The sequence below is a fragment of the Oryctolagus cuniculus genome, chromosome 4 (assembly GCF_051225735.1).
Source record: "Oryctolagus cuniculus isolate XC-2025 breed Fujian yellow rabbit chromosome 4, ASM5122573v1, whole genome shotgun sequence".
In the NCBI taxonomy this organism is placed as follows: domain Eukaryota; kingdom Metazoa; phylum Chordata; class Mammalia; order Lagomorpha; family Leporidae; genus Oryctolagus; species Oryctolagus cuniculus.
The window spans coordinates 139,317,962-139,344,079 of NC_142870.1; the positions used below are offsets into that span (position 1 = coordinate 139,317,962).

Consider the following 26,118-nt stretch of genomic DNA (forward strand, 5'->3'; position numbering starts at 1 on the left):
AAATACATAAAATAAATCTTTTTTTTTTATTTTTTAAAATTAATTCTAGGGATTCTTTTTTTTTTTCTTTTTGACAGAGTTAGACAGTGAGAGAGAGACAGAGAGAAAGGTCTTCCTTCCGTTGGTCCCCCCACCCCCCATATGGCTGCACAGGCTGGCATGCTGCGCCAGGAGCCAGGTGCTTCCTCCTGGTCTCCCATGCGGGTGCAGGGCCCAAGGACCTGGGCCATCCTCCACTGCTTTCCCGGGCCACAGCAGAGAGCTGGACTGGAAGAGGAGCAACTGGGACTAGGATCCAGCACCCCAACTGGGACTAGAACCCGGAGTGCCGGCGCTGCAGGCGGAGGATTAGCCCAATCAGCCACGGCACCAACCCTGATAAATTTTAGAAAAAGAAAATAAATGAAGAAAGAAAAAAGAAATCAAGAAAGCAATCCCATTTCTACTAGCAACAAGAAAGATAAAATATCTAGGAATTAATTTAACCAAAGAAGTAAAAATCCTCAATAACTACAAAAACTAATGAAAGAAATTGAAAAGCACACAAAGAAATGGAAAGACATTCAATGTTCATGGAATAATCACTATCATTAAAATTTCCATACTATGCATGCATTTTACAGATTCAATGCAATCCCTATCAAATGCCAATAACATTTTTTTCACAGCTCTAGGAAAAAAAAAAACTAGTAAAATTTGTGTGGAACTGTGAAAGACAATGAATACCCAAAGCAATCTTGAGCAAAAATAAAGCAGGGAGCATTATAATCTTTAAATTAAAGTCTTAAAATACATTATAAAGCTACAGTAATTTTAAAAGCATGGAACTGGCATTAAAACCTCATAGACCAATGGAAGAGAACAGTGACCCTAGAAGTAACCCACATATCTACAGCCAAGTGATCTTTGGCAAAGGTGCTAATAACATGCTTTGGGAAAAACACAGTCTTTTCAATAAGTGGTACTGGGAAAACTGCACACTCACGTGCAGCAGAATGAAACCAGATGACCCTCCTCCCTCAATTCCTCATCACCTATAAAAATTAATTCAAATGGATTAAAGACCTAAAATTTGAAAATACTAGAAGAAAACATGAGGAGGATGCTTCAAGACAATAGAATGGGCAAGGAATTTTTTTTTTTTTTTACCAGACCCCAAAAGCACAGAAAACAAAAGCAAAAATAAACAAATGTTTTTCATCAAACTAAAGAGCTCTGCAGAGCAAAACACACAGCCTATAGAATGGGAGAAAATATCTGCAAGCTATACATCAGGCAAGGGGTAAATAACCAGAATACACGAGGAAATCAAATAACTCAAGAGCAAAGCCACAAATAATCCAACTTAAAAATGGCAATAGATCTAAACAGACATATCTCAAAGAAAGACATACAAATGGCCAGCAGGTTCATGGAAAGGTACTCAGCATCACTAGTCATCAGGGAAATGCACATTAAAACCACAATGTTTTTAAAACCTCCCTCCAGTAAGACTGGCTGTTATCAAAAATACAAAACACAGAAGTGCAGGGAAGCAGGTGGAGACAAAGGAATCCTTGCACATTATTGGTGGGAATGTAAGTTAGTACAGTCTTGGAGGAAAACAGTATGGAGGTTCCTAAAAAAAAAAAACTACAAATGGAACTACTATATGATACAGCAATTCCACTACTGGGTGTATATCCAAGGAAAATACTGAAGTTGAAGAGGCAGCTGCATTTCTGTGTTTATTGCAGCACTATTCACAATAGCCAGGAATGGAAACAACCTAAGTGTCCATCAACTGATGACTGGAGAAAGAAAATGTGTGACATATATACAACAGAATGCTATTCAGCCATAAAAAAAAAAGAATGAAATCTTGTCATTTGAAATAAAATGGATAGGACAGGAAGTCATTATGTTGAGTGAAATAAGCACAGAAAGTATTGCATAATTGGTACCAGCACTGTGGCGTAAGTAGGCTAAGCCACCTCCTGTGGCGCCAGCATCCCATAATGGGTGCCAGTTCAAGTCCCAGCTGCTCCTCACCCGATCCAGCTCTATGTTCTGGCCTGGGAAAGCAGTGGAAGATGGTTCAAGTGCTAAGACTCTTGCACCCACATGGGAGACCCCAAAGAAGTCCCTCGCTCCTGGCTTTGGATCAGCCCAGCTCCAGCAATTGCAACCATTTGGAGAGTGAGCTAGCAGATGGAAGACCTTTCTCTCTGTCTCTCCTTCTCTTTGTCTACCTTTCTTTTTTTTTTTCTTTATTTTTTTTTTTTTTAATTTATTTTTTTGACAGGCAGAGTGGACAGTGAGAGAGAGAGACAGAGAGAAAGGTCTTCCTTTGCCGTTGGTTCACCCTCCAATGGCCGCCGCGGCCAGCGCAGCGCACTGATCCGATGGCAGGAGCCAGGTACTTCTCCTGGTCTCCCATGGGGTGCAGGGCCCAAGTACCTGGGCCATCCTCCACTGCACTCCCTGGCCACAGCAGAGAGCTGGCCTGGAAGAGGGGCAACCAAGACAGAATCCGGCGCCCCGACCGGGACTAGAACCCGGTGTGCCAGCGCCGCTAGGTGGAGGATTAGCCTAGTGAGCTGCGGCGCCGGCCTGTCTACCTTTCAAATAAACAAATAAAAGTTTTTTTTTTTTTCAAAAAAGAAAATATTGCATAATCTCACTGAAATGTGGAATATAAAAAAAGTTGATCTCATGAAAGCTAAGAATATAATGGTGGTTACCAGAGGCTAGGGAGAGGAGTGCAGGGGGAGTGATGGGGAGAGAGTGATTAATGGGTATTAAGTTATAGTTAGATAGGAGTAAGAAGTTCTGGTGTACTATTGCACATTAGGACTATAATGATAATGATAATGCACTAGATATCTCTCTAAAAAAAAAAGTAGAATAAATTAGGGTGAATGTTTTCACCATGAAGAAATGTTAAGTGTTTGAGGAGATACATTTACCCCATTGGACATTACACGATATATATGTGTATAGAAATATTACATGGTGTTCAATAAATATGTGCAATTTTTATGTCAGTGAAAAGTCAATTAAGTGGAAAAAATGTTAAAAATAAGATCAGCACTTAAAGAAAAAAGCAGGCAAGCACTTGCATTCAGTAGAGTATTAGGAGCTCAGGATGTGTGCACTCACAGTGCATACCTAACCCCCAAGTGCTGCTCCATTCTCAACAGGCTCCTGTTACCAAGGTCTTCGCAACAGAAACTTCTACAGCACTAAGCAGGGATGTGAACTTTTTTTTTTTTTAAATAGCTGGATAAGGCCACCCCATTAATAACATTTGTAGCTATGCAAAGTAACATAATAAGGGTAATCAAATGTCATGCTTTGGGAGGTAAGCTGATCTAAACTGGGGATCATAAAGGAATGTTATCCCCCTCCTGCTCAAGAACACAATTGAGCAGGGGCTGGTTCATTATGAAGGGACTGGTGTAAGGGCACAGCCTTTGTTAGACTCTGGGCAGAATCCAGGAAAGGCAAAGCTGGTTCCCAAGCAAGCCATAAGGGAGTTTTCTTTTTATATGAACGTCTCCCATGGCACTCACTTTGCAGGGTTAACTGATCATAACGTGCTTATTTCTCTAAGGCCACAGAGTAACTCTATGATGCAAATAAATATATTTAAATGGTTGACTGCTCCACAAAGCTCAACAAGTAAGTCTGAACTTTCTACTTAGGTTTGAGAACTCAGGTCAATGCACAAAGGAGACATACTTCACTTTTTAAAAGCTGGTTTGTTTTAAGAAAACTCAAGAGTCTTTAACTCTTTGGCACTAAGACCTATGTAAATCGCCAGCAGTATCAGTATCCAAGTTTCCTCGACATGCATCATTCAAGACCTTCTCAGCTTTACACGGGCTGAGAACTGCTCGTTTTCTGCTTCACCAACAAAAGAACTGAGGTAAAGTGGACGCAATCTCCAGGGCTGTGTCTGGTGAGGATAAATAGTTTTAAGCCAACCTCGGAAACCAAAGTGAAAAGCAACATGCTTAGTTGTACACTATTGATAAAGAAGTTATCTTTCCAAAAGCCTTTGCTCTGGTCCCTTCCTAAATTTAATGAAATGGTGCTAAAGGTTTTTAAGCAAACACCTTATCTCCTAAGGGCGTTTTGGAATGTTAAAAGGTAAACGATGGAGCGGGCGTCTGGCTTAGCAGTTAAGACACCAGTGTCTCATACTGGAGTGCCTGAGATCAACTCCGAGTTCCAGCTCCTGAATCCAGCTTCCTGCTACTGCAGACTCTGGGGAACAGCAGCTGTTGTAGAACTGGATTGAGTTCCTGGATACTGGCCGTTACAGGCATTGGAGGAGTGAACCAGTGGATGAATGGCTGTCTGCTCTCTCTTTTTATATGTCTCTCTCTCTCTCTCTGAAATAAGCTTAATTTTTTTAACATAGAAGAACAAAAAATAATTCATTTTTAATCAAAATATTTCTTTGGACTCCATGTATTGGTTATAATCTTAGCACACACCTAACACCAGCGATATCCTCTATTGCCATTTGTGTTATATTCTGTGGGATCTCTTTAGAGAAATGGGGAGCTTTGCTTATCCATGATTTAAACCACAGGCAGGAAGAGCTTCAGCATCAGACCAAAAGCATCAGGTTTCAAAGCAGTAATATATATTTTCTATGTGCAGAAAGTATGTTCAACCACTTCTGCCTTTTCTTAATCATTTATATGCATTTCTGAAAAGAAAATTAAAGCCCAACCAAGAATTACCAGTTGAATTTTTTTATCCAATTCTAAATAAACCAAAATAGTCTTTCCTTACCGAGCAAGTAGTGCTTACACAAGCAGTTTCAAAACAGAAAAAAAAATGAAGAGAAAATTAAGAACTATGTGGCTCTTAAATACACATTTGTCCCACACATTCCTAATTGCATTGATTATGTAAGGCCATCTAGAATCCCAAGGCAAGAATGAACTTAAGGGGAAATATTAAAAAAAAAAAAATGCTTTGCAAGAACTTGTATCCATTTAAGGATCACATGAACAGGCAACATTAGAATCCCAGGCTGTGTCACTGCTATACCCATAAGGGAAAAATTTGCACACCTGCTTCTGCTGATCTTCTCACCTGAGATTTGGAGGTCCAGGAAAACAATCCAGAAGACTTAGAATTCAGGCTCCCTAAAGTGTGGCATGCACGGGTGATCTTCCACTGAAGTCGGTGACAAACCAAAGAAACCAAGAACCCAGTAACCCCACACTGACGGGTTTTGCCTACCACCACAGATTTTAATCACACGAGAACTTGCTCTCAGTGGAAAGGCCAACCTGCAGCGTGGGTGTGGTTTGGAGCTATAAAAACCTTGAGGCTAAGAATGGAGACATAATCACCACTTCTATCCCACTATAACTGGAGGGCTTAAAATAGGCAGCGAGGCTCATTTTACCCCTAACATTCTACCGGAGAAAGTTTTCTACCTATGGAAAGAAACTATTCTATGGGCGCCACAGAATTTTTTATAAATGAGTTTTAATTAGTAATGTTGCTTTTACCATTTGAAAAACCCTTAAGCAATTAAACACACACCGTGATTCCTAGAAAGAATTAGAAAAATGTTAAAACTGTTAAACTTAAAAAAAAAAAAAAACCTACGTTCAAATTACAGTCACTGGAACTGATTGCATGCACATAAACAAAATTATCTCTGAGGAGCCGGCATCGTGGCATAGCGGATAAAGCCGTCACCTGCAGTGCCAGCATCCCATATGGGCACCGGTTTGAGTCCTAGTTGCTCCACTCCAGATCTCTGCTTTGGCATGGGAAAGCAGTAGAAGATGGCTCAAATCCTTGGGCCCCTGCACCCCCGTGGGAGACCCCAAAGAAGCTCCAGGCTCCTGGCTTCAGATTGGCCCAGCTGTAGCTGTTGAGGCCATTTGTGAGTGAACCAGTAGATTGAAGATCTCTCTCTGCCTCTGCCTCTCTGTAACTCTCTGCCTTTCAAATAAATAAATAAATATTTAAAAACAAACAAAATTATCTTTGAAGGGCTAGTGTTGTGGTGTAGCAGGTTAAGCCACTGCTTGCAACCGCAGCATTCCATATGGGGGCTGGTTGCATTCCCAGCTGCTCTACTTCCAACCCAGTTCCCTGCTAATGGTCTGGGAAAAGCAGCAGAAAATGGCCCAAGTACTTGGGCTACTACCACCCATGTGGGAGACCCAGATGAGCTCCTGGCTTCAGTTTTGCCCAATGCTGGCCATTGCAGCCATCCAGGAAGTGAACTAGCACTTGTTCTCTCCCTCTCTCTCTAACTCTCTCAAAATAAAAAAATAAATCTTAAAAAATATTTTAAAAAACCAAAATTATCTTTGAATTGTAACTAGAAACACAGAATGATACAGTGTCCTAACCTATAAAGCCCCTCAAGAATTACATCTCAATTATACTTTTAAATGCAGCAAGCATATGATCACTTATAAGTACTCTATAATCCATTGCCACTGAGTTCAGTTAATTCTCTGAAAAGAAAGTCTAAAACATCCTTTATGGTGGCTCCATAAAATAATAGTTGTTATAAAGCTGCTCAGAAAGTGAAAGAAAAAGATAAGAGTTTTTATCTTACAAGCAAGGGATGGGCATCTGACGTACGAGTTATGATGCCTACATCTCATATCAGAGTACTTAAGTTCTAGCCCCAGCTCCAGCTCCCGACTCCAGCTTCCTGCTAATGAAGACCCTTGGAGGCAGCAGTGATGGATCAAGTAGTTGGGTCTCTGCCATCCACAGGGGAGATCTGGACTGAGTTCTGGGCTTCTAGCTCTGACCTGGCTTACCCCAAGTTATTGCAGGCATTTGGGGGGTAAACCAGCAAACTGGAACTTTCTCTTCCTCAAATAATTTTTAAAGTATATATTATATGATTCCACTTATACAAAATTCTGAAAATACAGTTCATCTATGCTGACAGCAGACCTATGGTTGTTGGAACAAAGCCGAAGGAATGATAGAATGCAATGGGATTTGAGGAAATTCTGAGGTGTAATGAAACTGTTCTACATCTTGATTGTGGAGATGATTTTGTACATGAATACCCCTGTCAAAACAGCTAATTGTGTACCTTAAATAGGTGCAGAATATTATACATATCTCAATGTTGAAAATACATGTGTATTTAAATAAACTACTAAGAGCATCTGTGTTCCACATCAGGGTGCCTGGGTTTGATGCCCAGTTCTGGCTCCTGACTCTAGTTTCCTGCTGATACAGACCCTGGGAAGCAGCGATGATGGCTTAAGTAACTGGGTTCCTGCCTCCCATATGAGAGACCCAGATTACACTCCCAGCTGTGGCCCTGGTCTAGCCACAATTGTGGGCATATGAGGAGTGTCTCTCTTCCTACTACTCCCAAACCCTTTCTCTCTCTCCAAAAAAAAAAAAAAAAAAAAGGCAGCAGCAATGAAGGAAGGAATAAGACAGTGTTAAAGACAAAGCCTACAGTGGCAAACCTAAAAAAAATCTTTTTTTTGTTTTTTAGATTTATTTTATTTATTTGAAATGCAGAAAGAGAGAGGTCTTCCATTGGCTGGTTCACTCCCAAAGTGGGAACAACGATCAGGGCTTAGCCAGCCAAAGATAGGAGCCAGGAGCTTCCTCTGGGTCTCCCACATGTGTGCAGGGGCCCAAGCACTTGGGCTGCCCTCTGCTGTTTTCCCAGGCACATGAGCAGGGAGCTGGATCAGAAGTGGAACAGTTGGGACTTGAACCAGCTCCCATATGGGATGCTGGCGTCACAAGCAGTGGCTTAACCCACTATGCCACAACATCAGCCCCCAGCTTACCAAATTCTGTTTGAAAAATTAAACATGAGCAAACTTTCTGTTCAATGATTGTCCAAACTTTTGCAACCAAATCAGCTGCAGGCAAGAGTAGAGCTTTCAATGGAAACTTTAAACAAATCAGGGAAAGACCCTTCAGTATTTCCTTGAAGAAGTATAACAGAGATGAAACTCAGCTTTACCAGTACGATCCTGAAGAAAAGGCACAATCAAAGCAATGGCTACCAAGAGGGGGAAGTGCTCCAGTGAAAGCAAAGCTGCCTGACTGGTCAGTAAAGGCCAGGGCAACAGTTTGATGGGATGCTCAAGGCATTTCACATTGTGACTCTGTGGAAGGCACAAGAATGATAATATCTGCCGTGTAGGAAGCGTTTCTAAGAAAGTGAGTCAAAAGTTTAGCTGAAAACTACCCAGAAACCTTCACCAGAGAGTCCCACATCACAGTGCTCCTGCTCATTCTTCTCATCAAAGTTAGGCAGTTTCATAAGTTTCACTGAGACGTCATGAGATACCCACCTTATGGTCCCCATTTGGGCTCCTATTGACTAATTTTTGTTTCCAAATCTTTTTTTTTAGATTTTTATTTATTTATTTGACAGGTAGAGTTACAGACAGTGAGAGAGAGAGACAGAGAGAAAGGTCTTCCCTCCACTGGTCTACTCCCCAAATGGCCACAATGGCCGGAGCTATGCCCACCTGAAGCCAGGAGCCAGCTGCTTCTTCCCGTTCTCCCATGCAGGTGCAGGGGCCCAAGGACTTGGGCCATCCTCCACTGCTTTCCCAGGCCACAGCAGAGAGCTGGAATGGAAGAGGAGCAGCCGGAACTAGAACTGGCACCCATATGGGATGCCGGAGCCACAGGCGAAGGATTAACCTAGTGTACCACAGCACCGGCCCCTGTTCCCTAATCTTAAAAACTCTTTAGAGGGCAACCATATTTCTTCAGTTAATGCTGTAAAAAAGGCCATATTGACATGGTTAATTCTCAGGACCCTCAGATCTTTAGGGATGGACTAGATAGCTGGCAACACTGCTTACAAAAGTGTCTTGAACATATTTTTAAAATTTTTATTTCTTTAATTTAGTTATTTGAGAGGTGAACAAACAGGGTAAGAGAGCAAGCTCCTAACTGCTTCTTCACTGCCCAAATGCCTGAAGCAGTAAGGATAGGGCCAGGCCCAAACAAGGAGCCAAGAACTCAACCCCCCATGGGTGGCAGAGACCCAAGCACTTGGGCCAGCATCTGCTGCCTCCCAAAGTGCCCGTTAGCAGGATGCTGGAATCACGAATGGAGCTGGTCTCAACCCAGGCACTCAAAATGGGACACAGGTGTCTAAGTGGCATATAAACAACTAGGTCAGATGCCCATCCCAAATTACAAAATACATATATAAATATATATATTTAAAGATTTATTTGTTTATTTCAAAGTCAGATTTACAGAGAGGCAGAGGCAGAGAGAGAGGTCTTCCATCCACTGGTTCACTCCCCAAAATAGCCACGATGCCCACAGCTAGGCTGATCTGAAGGAAGCAGCCAGGAGTTTCTTCCAGGTCTCCCACATGGGTGCACTTGGGCCATCCTCTACTGCTTTCCTAGGCTGTAGCAGAGAACTGGATTGGAAGTAGAGCAGCCAAGAATTGAACTGGTGTCCATATGAGATGCTGGCGGTGCAGGTGGTGGCTTTACATGCTACACCACAGTGCAGGGCCCCTCCCAATATATTTTTTATTTTTATCTCTTAATTCCATTTTCCATGAATTTGTATTTACTATATAATAGTTTCACTTAAAGTTAAGTAAGAAATTCCCCATGTCTCTAAACATTTTTTGAAAATATGCCTTTCACGGTTGATAATCCATGTTACTACTATACAACTATACCATGATTCATATAAGAATTCATGTTGGTAACCAAGATGGTTTCCAATTTTCACTTTTAGAAATAATGCTTCACCAATCACCTACAGAATACAGAGCAGATAGCAAAGTAGGGGCATCATAGCCCTGAATCCAATTCTCAAAGATTTTTATCACTGCATTTTGTTACATGCAATTTCAATTTCCACTCTGTTGGGAAGTGTTTCAGTGGACAGTTAACATGTGCACTATGGGGGCTGCCATTCTTGCTGGCAGTAAGTTTTTCTACTGCAAACCTCAATCACAGAGAAGATAACTGGTTGATCTCAATAAAAATCACACAGAAAACAATGTGGTGCTAAGTCACTGATCAGAACCAAGTGTGTAGCACAGTATAACAACCTGTGAATATCTGAGGCAAAGGCATTTTCAGTCATCACAAGTACTCAATCAATATTGAAAAATAATAATCTGGGGGCCGGCGCTGTGGCACAGCAGGTTAATGCCCTGGCCTGAAGTGCTGGCATCCCATATGGGAGCCGGTTCAAGTCCTGGCTGCTCCACTTCCAATCCAGCTTTCTGCTTTGGCCTGGAATAGCACTAGAAGATGGTCCAAGTCCTTGGGCCCCTGCACCCGCATGGGAGACCCTGAAGAAGCTCCTGGCTCCTGGCTTTGGATCAGCGCAGCTCTGGCCCTTGCGGCCAATTGGGGAGTGAACCAGCAGATGGAAGACAGACCTCCTCCCTCCCCCATCTCTCTCTGCCTCTCCTCTCTGTGTAACTCTGACTTTCAAATAAAATAAATAAATCTTTAAAAAAAAAAAAGAAATGGTGATTTGTGAAGTTTATCAAATTACACACTTACAATGTGTATCTTGTTCTACCAATATGATACACGCCACTTAAAGGTTCAAAAAAGGAGGGGGAGGAGTCCACTCCTTTGCCCCCAGTATACTACCAGGTGATCTGGATAAAAACCAATGAATTCAGTAAAATTTCAGAATTTTAAAATCGGAATCAGAAATTTCTACCAACGAGATCTACTGTTTTATTCGTATTAGACATTCTTAGCAATGTTCTTACGTGAAGAACAGCCTCAGGAAGAAATAAATACACATATCTTGCAGAACTGTGGTGCAGAGATAATATAATCAATTAGTCACAGTTTAGCACTTCCAATCAATTCAGTTACAAGTCATTGAGTACCTGCTGCCAGGGCTTCTTTACCACCGAAGCCTTTGAAAAGCTGGCAAATGACAGGGCTTCTTTTTGTCATTTTAATTCAGTCACTGGGAAACAGGAGTAGATGCCATACTTGTAGCGTATTTCCTAGAATAAGTGGGTGTCGAAGCTTGTCATAAATATGTATTACGAGGAGCTGGACAGAAGGACTAGGGAGTATACGAACACACAAGCAGACGCAGGGGAGCAACAGCAGGCAGTGAGTAACCAAAAGCAAACACACTGCTGGATGAGTGGGCAGATTCATACCATCAGCATTCTTTCCCTGAATCTAGAATTACAGAGAAGCAGGCACAATGTGAACTACTTCCCTTTGCAACACAGAGATAAGTGCTGTTACAGCTTTGCTCGACAATACAAAGGCCCTGAAACATCCCTGCCCAAACTATTTGTTAGGAAATCTGTCGCTGAAATGACTTCAGTTTAGAAATATATCCAATTAAATCACATTTTCTCATGTACATCAATGTTAATGCTTGCAGCCCCACTAGTACTGATAACTACTGCTATCTTATTTTCAACAAAGGCAGATAACCTGTTTATGGTAGGCAGGAAAATAACCCCAAAGATGTCCGTGTAGACATCAACCCTCAAACTTGTAAAGATGGTACCTTAACACAGCAAAAGGATTTTATAGCAGTTGAATGTATGAGTTTTGGGATTGGAGCAAGCGATCCTGCTTTGCCGAGGCAGACCTGATTTACTGAATCTCTAAAAGCAGAGATCCGGCAGGCACTTGGTGCAGACGTCAAGATGCCACTTGAGATGCCTGCATTCCATACTGCAGTGCCAGGTTCTAGTTCTTCCTCCATCTCTGAGTCCAGCTTCCTGCTAATGCACATCCTGGGAGGCAGCAGGTGATGGTTCAAGGACTTGGGTCTCTGCCACCCTGTGGAAGATCCAGATTGAGCTCCTGCTTCCTGGCTCTGTCCTAGTCCAGCCCCAGCTGTTGCAGGTGCATGGAGAGAGAACCATCAGATGAAGATCTCTCTCTCTCTTTCCGACTTTCAAATAAAATGAAATATTGTTTTAAATAAAATCAAAGCAGAGATCCTGTCCCTGGTGGGTCAGAGGGATGAAAGAGAAGGAGGAGGAGATGGGAAGAAGAGACTCCGGGCCTGCCTCACTATGGCTGGCTTTGAAGATGGAGGCAAGGGGCCATAAATCAAGGAGCCAAGTGGCTTCTGGAAGCTGGGAGGGGTCTACAGTTTACTTCTAGTAAGAAAAGGGATCTTGAGTCTACTACCGCAAGAAACTGAATTCGGCCAACAACCTGAACGAACCATGAAAAAAAAAAAAAAAAAAAACACCTCCCCTAGAGCCTCCGTAAAGGACGCAGTCCTGCCAAGATGCTGACTTTCACCTGGGAGACTTGTGTCAGACGTCTGACCTACGGAACCAGAAGGTAATAAAAGTATGTTGCTCAAGCTACTAAATGTGCCGTGATCTGTTACAGGAGCAATAGAAACCTATTGCAGGCTCCGGTGGTTTCATAGGCCACAAAAGGATGTTCTCACCACCTTGGCCTTGGATTGCCCACAAGAGAAAACAGCTGTCATTTTGGTGAGGCAGGGAGAAGGCAGAGGGCATCTGCGGAGAGGGATCAATGTTGGCTTTGCAATCCTCCTTAAATAAATGTTCTCTCTAATAGCATACGCAAGCATACTGGAAAGTAGGCAGATTTCTACCTCAGCAGCTCAAAGTGAAAAACACTTTAAAAACAAAAATACTCAAGATTCAATGTCCAATAATAATGAGCAGGTGCGCCTTTGTCTTAACCCTTCTTAAAGAATGGAGTGTGCACCAAAGGCTACCCAGCAAGTGAGTGAAGCAGTTCTCATCAGCAGTCATTAAGACTGACCTGCGGAACACGGGTCAGGCACATCCAACAAGTAGAAGGCCCACGAAATCACTGGGTCAAGGCAACCACCACAGGCAGGACTCAAACTTCACTAAATCTACAGCAAGCCAATTTCTTAATTTCTTGTATGGCCCATGAATGATGTTATAAATATCCAAATGGGGCCCAGCGCTGTGGCTCAGTGGGCTAAGCCTCCGCCTGCAGCACCAGCATCCCATATGGGCACCAGTTCGTGTCTCAGCTGCTCGTCTTCTGATCCAGCTCTCTGCCTATGGCCTAAGAAAGTAGTGGAAGATGGCCAAAGTGCCTGGGCCCCTGCCCCAACGTGGGAGACTGGCTTTCGATCGGCCCAGCTCTGGCCATTGAGGCCATCTGGGGAATGAACCAGAGGATGGAAGACTTTTCTTTCTGTTTCTCCCTCTCTCTGTATCTACCTCTCAAATAAAACAACAACAACAAATAAATTAATTAATTAAAATATCTAAATAGCCTTGGGCAGAAAAAAGGTTCTCTACCCCTACTGGACAGCTTATTTTAAATGTAAATGCCTAGATCTCAACCCCAGTAATTCTCATTCAGGTCTCCCACGTAGGTGCAGGCGCCCAAGCACCTGGGCCATCTTTCATTGCTTTCTCAGATGCATTAGCAGGGAGCTGGATCAGAAATGCAGCAGCCCGGGCTTGAACCGGTTCCCACATGGGATGCCAGCACAGTAGGCCGTGGCTTTACCCGTTACACCACAAAGCCGGCCCTGCAAATATGGTTTTATCAAACTTTGTTTTGTATCTTTGTCAAACCAATGGTTAATAATGTTATACTTCTATAGTTTTAATAATCCATGATTACTTTAAAATTTTTTGGATATGGGTGAAATGGCATCTTTCCATTTGCTTACTGTTTGTAGTCTTTGCCTGCATTCCCACTGAACTAGGGTCTTTTTACTTTTTAACTGTTGATCTCCTTATTTGGGGGTCCATGTAGCCCTTGGAGTAATGTAAACTAAAAATGTTTCCTCAAAAACTATAAAAAGAAGGAGAGAAAGGAAGGAAGGATGTATGGAAGGGGAGATGAGGGAGAGACAGAGGAAGAGAATATCATTATATTCTTAGAACTGTATTTATAAACTGCACTGAATCTGCTCTTTAATATCACATTAACTTGAAAAAAATAAAGTATCAGATGGTAAATAAATAAATAATACTTTCCAAGAAATGTTAGCTATGCCTTAGAAATTTAAATGAATGCATTTATTTTATTCATGCTTTTCTACTTAATGTCTTTTTATTGTTTGTGACTGCAGAAATTGTTTTGTATAATTTCTCTGGTTTAGAATTAGTAGATATTGGTGCCAGCATTGTGGCATAGCAGGTTAAGCCTCCACCTGTGATTCCAGTATCCCTTATGGGCACAGGTTTGAGTCCTGGTTGCTCCACTTCTGATCCCAGCTCCCTGCTAATGCAACTGGAAAATCAGCAGAAGATGGCCCAAGTGCTGGGGCCCCTGCATCCACATGGGAGACCTGGATGAAGTTCCTGGCTCTTGGCTTCAGCCTGACCCAGCCCTGGCCATTATGGGCCATTTGGGGAACTAGCAGACAGAAAATTTTTCTCTCTCTGTTTCTGCCTCTTCCTCCCCATAACTCCACCTTTCAAATAAATAAATCTTAAAAAAAAAAAAAAAAGGGAATTATCTTTGTGGCATAATAGCATGCTAGCTATTTATGACTTTCATGGATATTTTAAAAGAATGTATACCTACTGTTTACTGGAATAAAGCTATATATACACATTTGTTATATTAAATGAAATTATTGTGTTGTCATTAAAACCCTTTCTATTATATACGTATGTCCTTCATCTAGAAGAGGTGTATTACATTCTCTCAAAACTGTCATGGGAGTATACATTCCCTCTGTCCAGATTTTGCTCTATATTTTTGTAACTATGGTAATGAAAGGACAAATCTTAATAAAAACTAAAATTCTCTAATTCATTAAGAAAAGTGGCAGAGCAGAAAGAGAAGAGAGTGAAACACAGGCCGAGTCTCACCTTCCATGGCCTCCATATCCCTGGGGACTCTGTCTCTGGGCTCTTGTAACCACTTCTTCACCAAATTGAGAGCCTTTCCTGGCGGTGAAAGGTGGGTAACACGGCACCCATGGGTCCAATACTGGCTGGACACATGAGCTCTGTGGCTCCTTACATGGTTTTTAAACTTTGGAATGGATATATAAAAATTAGAAGTTGAACATAAAATTCAAATTTTCCATTCCTCCTGTAAAATCAGGTCTGCCAACACAGACTCCAAGTTCCCACGGTAGGCGAGACCACGCGCAGAGCACCAGGCTAGGCAGGGACAAGGAGCAAGCCTTCAGATTTGGCACAACACTCACCATCTTCTCAGTACCTTCTTCCTGCCGCCCCAACTAACTTCCCGAGAGAGCCCTGAGCGAAATCATACAGTAGGGTGCTGCTGAGACACACACATGTGTGTTTTTCTTTTTTCTCCCTTAGCTGGTGGCTGCTTCCCTTCTCACTCATGAAGCTGTGAATTGTAGGAATCGTGAACTAGTGGCCATTGCTTACCCCCAAGTGGCCCAGACTCACAGAAAGAAGGTGGGGTGGAGAAGGTAAAAGGACTCAAAATAGTTGCTTAAAAGATCAGGCCAAAGGAAAGAATACACAGCCATATGCTGTGTTGTCACTGGACAAAAATTCAATTATCAGTAGTTATCAAGGGGCCGGCACCGTGGCACAGTGGGCTAAGTATCCACCTGTGGCTCCGGCATCCCATATGGGTGCTGATTCAAGTCCTAGCTGCTCCACTACAATCCAGCTCCCTGCTGATGGCCTAGGACAGAAGCAGAAGATGGCCCAAATACTTGGGCCCCTATACTCACATGAGAGACCATGAAGAAGCTCCTGGCTCCTGCCTTCAAATCAGCCCAGCTCCAGCCACTGGGGCCACTGGGGGAGTGAACCAGCAGATGAAAGAACTCTCCCTCTCTCTCTCTCTCTGTCTCTCCCTCCCCTCTTTCTGTAACTCTGCCTCTCAAATAAAAAATCTTTTTAAAAAATGCTATCAAATATAGAATTTCACGGCACACTTAATTTTAACTTATGTATAAAGCAAATTAAAACATCTTGTTTCTGAAAAGACCTAATAGCCCTCTTCATTTAGCAATAAGCTAGACTACAGAAAAGCCTGGAGGAAAACTATTACCTAACTAGGAAACAGTCATGCTACAATAAAAGCATACAAAGGTCTCTTCTTGTCTTGACTTATGGGATACTTACATTTACAGTAAACTGGTTGAAGGTACAGCTACGCCACCATGGAGTAACTGCAAACAGCCAGAGACCCACCCTATAGTGGCACAAAGTTGAGACCTTTTGAATTCCTGGTCTCTGCCCACTCTACTACATTGGTGAGTCAGTGTCAAAGTAAATATTCGATTGTCAAAATTCTTTCTCCCCTTTAAAACACCTTCTCTTCCAAGGCCAGAATTTAAATGGAAAAATAGAACATCTCTGCTCCTACCCCTCTTTTCCTATCAGCCTCTCTAGGACAAGAACAAAGTCTGTAGCCCTCTCCTCTGCTTTCAACAAAAAACGGAGACAAAATTACACGAGGGGACATTTTAAATAGCCCACGAGGAATCTTTCAGAGTTATGTTTGCTGGAGATCTAACCTGTTCTACTGATTCAACCAAAGAAACAGCGAACATGAGGCTCAAGTTGTATTTATCGTGCAATGGCCTGCAATGTGCATCAGCAAGGACCCCTTTGTAGGTTACAAAGCACTTTCACCTAATTTGTCCCCCACAACAGAGCATTTTGCATACTCTAAACACAAATGCAATATATCTGCATCATAACGTTTGGGGATGAGGCATATCATCCTACTAGAAATCTAGCCCTGCCCTAATTCTCAGGGCTAATGCAATTAGTTCAGAACAGGTTTCCAAGTCGATCATCTTTTCTCATGGACAGAAACAAGTTAAAATTAAACCAGTGAAAAGTATCAGAACACTTACTTGCTAAGTTTCCCTTTTTCAATTACACACTTGCTTTTTAGGAAAAATAATTGTGTAATCTTTACTTACCACTTCTACTTTCTTACAGTGTAATGACAAAACCAGTTGAACTACTTTTGTGCATGTATTTCAGTACCTAAGAAAGCATATTATCACTAGTGGCTCTGGTTCTACAATAAGAAGTCTTGAGAATGAATACAGACTGTGCTTCTTACTATCCATATCACTCTGGGCAAGTCATTTAAGCTGAGTCTTGATTTTCATAGGCAAAAATGAAGATAATAATACCAACTTCACAGAGTTTCAGGGAGAAAAACACCATGTCATATAAAATAGTAAATGCCCAACAGATAATAGCTATTATTTTAAATACTGGTGATTTATGATTTTCAAAAAATTGGAGATCCTCAAAACTATACTGATGTGTGTATATATGTATGCTTCTATATTATGTATTTGTCCTTTTTTGTCTGAGAAATAGATACAGATAAGGAGAGTTCCCATTTGCTGGTTCAGTCCCCAAATGCTCACAATGGCCTAGATTGTGCTGGTCTGAGCAAAAGCAGGGAGGCAGATATTCAAACCAGGTTTCTCACCTGAATGGCAAAGTCCCAGGTACTGGAACCATCACCACTACCTCCCAAGATCTGCATTAGCAGGATTCTGGAGTCAACAGCCAGAGGTGGGGGACAGTGTTGTGACACACAGTGGGTTAAGCCACCACTTGGGACCCATATCCCATTCTGGAGTGCCTGGTTCATGTTCTGGTCATTCAGAGCTCCAATCCAGCTGCCTGCTAATGAGCCTGAAAGGAAGCAAATGAAGGCTCAAGGATTTGGGTTCCTGCCACACACGAGAGACCCAGATGGAGTTCCTGGCTCCTGGCTTCGGTCTGGTCTCTCTCTCACTGTTGTAGGCATTTGGGGAGTGAACCAGCAGATGGAAGATGTCTCTCTCCCTCTTTCTCTCTTTCATCTCTATCTTTCCCTGTCTCTGTTATTCTACCTTTCAACTAAATAAATAAACCTTTAAAATAAAATATATAAATTCTCTTTAAAAAAAAAAGACAAAGCCAGAGGCTGAGTCAAGCACTCCACTGCTAAGCTAAACATGGGCCCCTTATGTATATTTTATACGAATGGGGAAAGAGAAAAAGAATCTCAAATAAGGCCGGTGCTGCGGCTCACTTGGCTAATCCTCTGCCTGCGGCGCTGGCACCCTGGGTTCTAGTCCCGGTTGGGGCATCGGATTCTGTCCCGGTTGCTCCTCTTCCAGTCTAGCTCTCTGCTGTGGTCCAGGAAGGCAGTGGAGGATGGCCCAAGTGCTTGGGCCCTGCACCTGCACGGGAGACCAGGAGAAGAAGCACCTGGCTCCTGGCTTCAGATCGGTGCAGCGCCAGCCGTAGTGGCCATTTGGGGGTGAACCAAAGGAAAGGAAGACCTTTTTCTTTTTTTCTTTTTTTTTTTTTTTGTCAGCCAGAGTTAGACAGTGAGAGAGACAGAGCTGATCCGAAGCCACGTATAAATTACTAAAAATTTCATCAGTTTCTGGCAAAACTCTCTTACAATTTCTTAGCAAGTAATTAGCACTAAATATTAGAGTACAATGTTCTATCTTTCCTGAGGGACTTTTTATTTTTGCAAACTACTTTCTCTAAAGAAGATGGTACTAGGGCTAGCATTTGGCCTAGTGTTAGATGCCAGGTAGGAGGCAGGCATTTGGTCTAGCAAACCTAAGACACCACTTGGGACATCCACATCTCATAACGGAGTGCTTGGATTTGAGTCTTGGCTCTACTCTTAATTCCTTCATCCTGCTAATGTGCGCTCTGGGATGCAACGGGTGATGGATCAAGTAGTTGTGAGTTCCTGCCACCCACATGGAAGACGTGGATTGAGTTGCCAGCTCCCGGCTTCAGCTCAGCTGTGCCCTGGCCCTAGTGGGCATGTGGGAGTAAACCAGAGGATGGGAGCTCTCCCCATTCGTCTGTCTCTCTGCCTCTCAAATTAAACAAATAAAATTAAAATAGTACACCTATATAAATTTTTAAAATAGGACCTTTATTTCACATTGAAGTACTTAGGTTCAAATCCCAGCTCCACTCCCAATTCCTACATCCTGCTCATGCAAACCCTGGGAGGTAGCAGGTGATGGCTGAAGTAGTTGGGTTCTGTCACTCACGTGGAAGATCCAGATTGGATTGGGTTCCTGGCTTCAGCCTGGGCCAGTCTTGGCCTTTGTCAGCATTTGAGGACTGAAGCAGTGAATGGAAGTTCTCTTACTCGCTCACTCTTTCTCTCTTGCTTTTAAACTAAATAAATATTTAAAAAGAAAATGGTGTGAAACATTTATCATCCACTGAATATCCATGTGCCCCCCCCCCCCTTACTTCTAGTCTCTTCTGCTTAAGCAAGGTTGTGTCATTCATTCTAACCAATAGGCTGTGAGTGGAGCAATCATGTCATTCCAGGCCAAAGCATTTCGGTGCTGGTATGTGATCCTCCAGCCCCCTTTCCCCTGTTGGGACCATTTGGAAGTCCCATGTTAAGGTAGAAGATCACACAAATCAGAGCAGCCTGGATCCCTGAGTCTTTGCTTATAGAACAGCTGTGCTGGGGAATGGCCAGTGTACACTGACATTGTATATGAGCAAGAAATCAAGAGAGAGTTCAAGGTTAATTTGTTACTGCAGCAAAGACTACCCTCTCCTGACTAATAGAGAAAGTCTGATATCCCAGAATATGGAAAGAAATTTTATAATAATTGGTGATCATTCAGCTTGGACAGTTTACCAGGATTAAGTGAATAAGCAGGGAAATTTTTCTATACCTTCCTCAGTTTTCTCTGCAACTCTGTTATTTTGAGTCTATCCTAGATTATTAGCAGATTTCCTTTATTTGAAGACAAGTATTTAAAACCACATCCTCTATGCCACTCAGCATCCTCTTTGTCTCTGGAGGGTGACACAGGCGCTGAGCAAAGGGACCCTGGCCAATACAAGAGCCTTCACTGAGTAAGCCGTTCTCCCACATACCTCCTTTCCTGCTCTCCGACCTTTGAGCACACCTCCATGGAAAGACATGATGTGCAGTGCCCGGGGGAAACTGGCTCGGTTCCCCTTCGTAAGCAGGCAACGAGTCTGCCATTAATTGGACCAGCTGATATCAGGGAAGCTGTGAACTCAGAGAAACGCTATCTCCCCTGGCTGGCTGTAAAAACACCCAGCCAGATAAGGACTCACACTGTGTCCTTCTGCACATTCCTGATTTAAAACCACTGGAAACTCTGGAGCTGGCAGGCAGCAAAGTACAAGCTTCCCCAGCCCTAGTTTCAAATCTCAGCTCTGCAAACCGACCAACCAGGTGACTCGAGCCAGAGGAGGTGGCCTCTCTCAGCCTTGCCTCCCTTCCCCGTCACAGGCATTTGTGAGGGTTACTAGAATTGATGGATTTGGAAGAACTCAATATATGTTGGATACTCACTGCTGAAATGCTGTGCAATTTTTCTAAAAGTTAATGTGAAGCAAATATTAACTTTATTACAAGCAAAACAACTCCCTTACTCCACAGTGAAAAATATACCTCTGGCTTTACCCTTAGATTAAATGTTATCCAATGACAGTAACAAATAAATTCTGTTGCCTAGCCTGATCATCTTCAAATGTGATCTGGCCTTGCCAAGAAAATATATCTAGACTTAAATTTCTGATCACCTTTCAGAAGCAGTTGAATTTTTAAAAATTCCTAAGAATTTTCTGCCAACTATATTCTGCTGATTTCCAATTCTGATTATGTATTTTTATAGACTAAATAAGTTGCTCTGGTACTAAAAACCAATGCAATCACAGGGTATTTATGTTTTTAAAAATTTCAGACAAACCCAACCAAGGGGCATCCTGTAAATACACCTGACCACTATTCCTTAAAATTCAAAATCATCAAAAAATAAGGAAAATCTGAGGAATTCTCACAGCCAAAGGATCCTCAAGAGACATAACAATTAAATGAAATGTGCTATTCTAGATGAGACCCTTGAATAGCAAATGGAATTTAGGTAAAAATGAAGGAAATATGAATAAAATTAATAATAATGCACTAGTGGCTCATTAATTATAACAAAATGTAGCACACTATGGAAAATGCTAACAACAGGGCAAACTGCCAGCAAGGAGCATATGGGAACACTCCATGCTACATGCTAATTCTCCAAAACTGTTCTAAACTACAAAGTTCATTAATACTGACAAAATGCAAACACAATGTGAAACCACTTTGCAACTAACAAGATACCCACAATTAAAAAGCCAGATAACCTTCCCGGATCTCTGTGAGTGGGTCCCAGTGGAAAGAAGGGGCCATCAAAGAAGGATGTACTTTTCTCTGAAGGGAGGAGAGAACTTCCACTTTGATTATGGCCCTGTCTAAATACTGACGGAGTTTGTGGCTTCCATAGCCTTGACAGCTCATGACAAGAGCCTCAAGTGAACACTGACATCATAAATAAGAGTGTCAATTGTCAAATCAACAACAGGAGTCACAGTGCACTCACTCCCCATGTAGGACCTCTGTCCTTAATGAGTTGTACTCTGAGAATTAACAGTAAAACTTGTCTTCAAATGGCACTTTATACTTTGTGTGTCTCTGTGGGTGCAAACTGTTGAAATCTTTACATAGTATAGAGTTGATCTTTTGTGTATAAAGATAATTAAAAATGAATCTTGGGGCCGGCTCTGTGGCGTAGCTGGTAAAGCCACAGCCTGCAGTGCCAGCATCCCATATGGGCACTGGTTCGAGTCCCGGCTACTCCACTTCCAATCCAGCTCTCTGCTGTGGCCTGAGAAAGCAGTGGAAGATGGCCCAAGTCCTTGGGCCCCTGCACCCATATGGAAGACCCAGAAGAAGCTCTTGGCTCCTAGCTTTGGATCGGTGCAGCTCTGGCCATTGTGGCCATTTGAGGAGTGAACCAGCAGATGGAAGATCTTTCTCTCTCTCTCTCTGCTTCTCCTTCTCTCTCTGTGTAACTCTGACTTTCAAATAAATAAATAAATCTTTAAAAAATGAATCTTAATGAAGAATAGGATGGGAGAGGGAGTAGGAAGTGGGACAGGAGTGGGTGTGGGAGGGCGGTATGGGGGGAAGGTCTGCTATATTCCAAAAGTTGTACCTATGAAATTTATATTTATTAAATAAAAGCTTTCAAAAAAAAGAAAAGAAAAGAAACCTTCCCACATTGCTGGTAGGAATGTAAAATGCTGTAGCCACTTTGGAAAAGTTTGACAGTTCCTTGAAATGTTAAATGAATGTTACCATGTGACTCAGCAATCCCACTTCAAGGTGCTGTACGTGCCCAAGAAAAATGAAAACAAACGTCCCCCAAAAACTACTTCACAAATGTTCACAGCAGTTATTCATGATTTTTTTTTTAAAAGAAACAACCTCAATGTCCATCAACTGATGAAAGGATAAATGGATTTTGTAAAACATGGTATACCTGCACAATGGAATATTAGTCACTAAGAAGAACTGAAGTATAATTCATGCTACCAAGTGGAGGGACCTTGAAAACATTATGCTAAATCAAATAAGCCAGTCACAGAAGGTTACTTATTCCATTTATATGAAATGTCAAGACTAGGCAAATCTATAGACAGAAAGTAGATTTGTCCTTGCCTTGGTGTGGAGGAGACCGAGGTAGGCGAGCAGGAATGAGTGCTAATGAACACAGTGTGATGAAAATGTTCTAAAACTGTGCACCTTAAACGGGTGAACTGCACAGTACTGCATCTTGATAAGCTGTTAGTTCAATAAAAGAATGCCCACGTTTGCATAGTGGTTAAGACACTACTTGGGACATACACAATTCATACTAGAGGGCCTGGGCTTGAGTTTCGGCTCCACTCCCAATTTCTGCTTCTTGCTAATACTCACTTTGGGAGGCAACAGGTGAGAGCTACAGTAATCAGATCCCTGCCACTCATCTGGGAAACTTGAACTGAGTGCCTGGCTCCTGGCTTTTGCCTGGCTTAACCTCAGCCATTGTGAACATTTGGGGCATGAACCAACCCATTTTCACCTTGCTATCCCTCTCTTTCTCTCTGTCTCTTTCTCTCTCTCAAATACATAAAGAGGAAAAGAAAATTTAACAAAATGTAATGTGCACCAAGAACATTGAGGAAACACCACTGAGGCCTGTTCAGGCAAAGACTTTGACAATGTCTGGATGACATAAAACCTTTACTATCCCTACAAGTTCTTGTGGCTTGAGTGTATCTTACAATAGCATTTAAGGATATAGCACAATGGAATCACTTGTGCACACAGAATCTTTGGATGAACCTTGCTATCCTTTCAAGATTAAATGAGCTACCTGTAAAAGGGCCCCCCTAAGTGTGCCTAGGATGTAAAATAGGATGGATGCAAACTATTGGCACTGATAATTAATAAATGAATTTAACAAGTGGATTTCACTGTGTTCCCTTTTGTACACTGCTTCAGAGTATAGTTCTTTCCTTTGAATTACTAGAAAATTACAATGTTTTCAGTTCTTCTATTATTTTCCTAGTCACATGAGAAATATAATACTAAACTTGTAGAAATACTTCAGCTAAGGCTTAGTCTGCCACAGAAAAATTATGATAAAAGTATCACATAAGGAAAATAAAACTCTGTAAAATATTTTATCCTATATTTTCCAAATATACAGTGACAAGAAATATAATAGTTGCAAGAACAAAACTTTTTTTAGAGATTTATTTTGGGAGCCAGCACCATGGTGTAGCAGGTAAAGCTGCCGCCTGCAGTGCCAGCATCCTATATGGGTGCCAGTTAGAGTCCCGGCTGCTCCATTTCCAATCCCGCTCCCTGCTAAGGTGCCTGGGAAAGCAATGGAAGATGGCCCAAGTCCTTGGACCCCTGCACCCACATGGGAGACCGAAAAGAAGCTCCAGGCTCCTGGCTCTGGATGGGTCCAGCTCCAGCTGTTGTGGCCATTTGGGGAGTGAACTAGCAAATGAAAGACCTCTCTCTCTGCCTCTGCTGCTCTGTAACTCTGCCTTTCAAATAAATAAATCTTTTTTAAAAAATGATCTATTTTATTCACTTGAAAGGCAAAGTGACAGAGAAAAAGAGGGAAAGATCTTCTATCCACTGGTTCACTCCCCAAATGGCTGTGACATCCAGGCTGGGCCAGGCCAAAGGCAGGAGGCAGGAACCAGGAACTCCATCCAGATCTGCCACATGGGTGCAGGGGCCCAAGCACTGTGGTCATCATCCACTACTTTCCCAGGTGCACTACCAGGAGCTGGATCTGAAGCAAAGCAGCCAGATCTCAAACCAAGGCTTGGAAATGGGATGTTGGCATCACAGGCAGCAGGCAGTTTAACCCACTGAGCCACAACAAGAGAAAACTATCTGTTCAAGATGGAAGAGATTATTTTTTTCCCATGCCGATCAAGTCTTATTTCATGAATCAAGAACAGGTTATTGTTAATAATAGAGACTCTCAGGTAGGATAAAGTAACTTATAGTTCTCCCTTAATTTAAGTGTAGGAAAATAGGTATCCAAACTTCTACTACATTAGTATATTTGGAAATTAGTAGTTTTTTCATAATACAAACTTTCCATGAATTTTTGAAGACTCCGCATATACATGGATTTCAGAGTTTTTTGCACCAAAATAAACTTATGTTTTACTTCCATTTTTCCATGAATTTTTTGAAGTATGCACATGTACTTCTTTGAGCATCTCTTTTTTTTTTTTTTTTTTTTTGACAGGCAGAGTGGACAGTGAGAGAGAGAGACAGAGAGAAAGGTCTTCCTTTGCCGTTGGTTCACCTTCCAATGGCCGCCGCGGCTGGCGCTCTGCAGCCTGCGCATGGCGCTGATCCAATGGCAGGAGCCAGGTGCTTCTCCTGGTCTCCCATGGGGTGCAGGGCCCAAGCACTTGGGCCATCCTTCACTGCACTCCCTGGCCACAGCAGAGAGCTGGCCTGGAAGAGGGGCAACCGGGACAGAATCCGGCGCCCCAACCGGGACTAGAACCCGGTGTGCCGGCGCCGCAAGGCGGATGATTAGCCTAGTGAGCCGCGGCGTCGGCCCTTTGAGTATCTCTGTAAACCACTTTCCTACTCATTCCCAATCTAATTTCTCTTAATAAAAAATAGTTTAATAGGAAGGTAATGCCAATATGTGTCAGTATAAGTTTATTTTAGAAGTGAAACAAGTTTTTTTTTTTAATTAAGATTTATTTTATTTATTTTGAAAGACAGAGCTACATAGAGAGGTAGAGACAGAGAGAGAGAGGTCTTCCATTTGCTGTTTTACTCCCCAAATGGCCTCAACGGCTGTGAGCTGATCTGAAGCCAGGAGCCAGGAGCTTCCTCTGGGTCTCCCATGTGGGCACAATCCAGTGCCCATACGGGATGCCAGCACTGCAGATCAGGGTTTTAAAACACACTGCACCACAGCACTGGCCCCATGAAACAAGTTTTATATGCAAGCATTATCTACATGTAAAGTATTATTACAACATATTATTTTGTCAATTCTGGAATTAGTTTAGAACACATATGAATCTACAACAATTCTTTTAAGGTTTATTTATTTATTTGAAAGATAGAATTACAGAAATAATGGGAGAGACAGAGAAAGAGATCTTCCATCTGTTGGTTCACTTCCCAAATGGCCACAATGGCCAAGGCCGGGCCAGGCTGAAACCAGGAGCCTGGAGCATGTAGCTTTTTCCAGGTCTCCCACTTGGGTGCAAGGGCCCAAACACAGGGCCATCTTCTGCTGCTTTCCCAGGCCATTAGCAGGGAGGTGGATCAGAAGTGGAGCAGCTGGGACATGAACCAGAGCCCATACGGGATGCCGGCAGTGCATATGGCAGTTTTACCCACTAAGCCACAGTGCCTCTCTCTGTGTAACTCTGACTTTCAAATAAGTAAATAAATCTTAAAAAAAAAAAAAGATGTTCTGCCACTCTATTGCACAGTAGGGTTGACTATACATAATCAACTATATCTTTTTGTAAAAAAAGACTATTTATTTGAAAGGCAGAGTTACAGAGAGGCAGAGGCTAAGAGAGAAAGAGAGAGAGAGAAAGGTCTGGTCTTCCATCTGTTGATTCACTCCCCACGTGGCCACAATGGCCTGAGCTGTGCTAATCAGAAGCCAGGAGCCAAGAGCTTCTCCCAGGTCTCCTACATGGGTGCAGAGGCCCAAGGACTTGGGCCATCTTCCACTGCTTTCTCAGGCCACAGCAGAGAGCTGGATTGAAAGTGGAGCACCCAGAACTTGAATCAGCGCCCACATGGGATC

General features: G+C 42.4%; 1 protein-coding gene across 4 annotated transcripts in view; it reads right to left on the reverse strand.

Annotated features, from left to right (window-relative positions):
* The window catches only part of PLS1 (plastin 1), a 135,594-nt gene that overhangs the window by 95,538 nt on the left and 13,938 nt on the right, over window positions 1–26,118 (reverse strand). Inside the window, exon 1 of one of the 4 annotated variants that reach the window (XM_089331097.1) lies at window positions 5,095–5,213. The exons of the other annotated variants lie outside the window; for them this stretch is intronic. The gene's annotated coding sequence lies outside the window, so the exon portion shown is untranslated. Of the gene's footprint in view, window positions 1–5,094; window positions 5,214–26,118 lie in introns of those variants that run through there. 4 annotated transcript variants of the gene reach the window in all.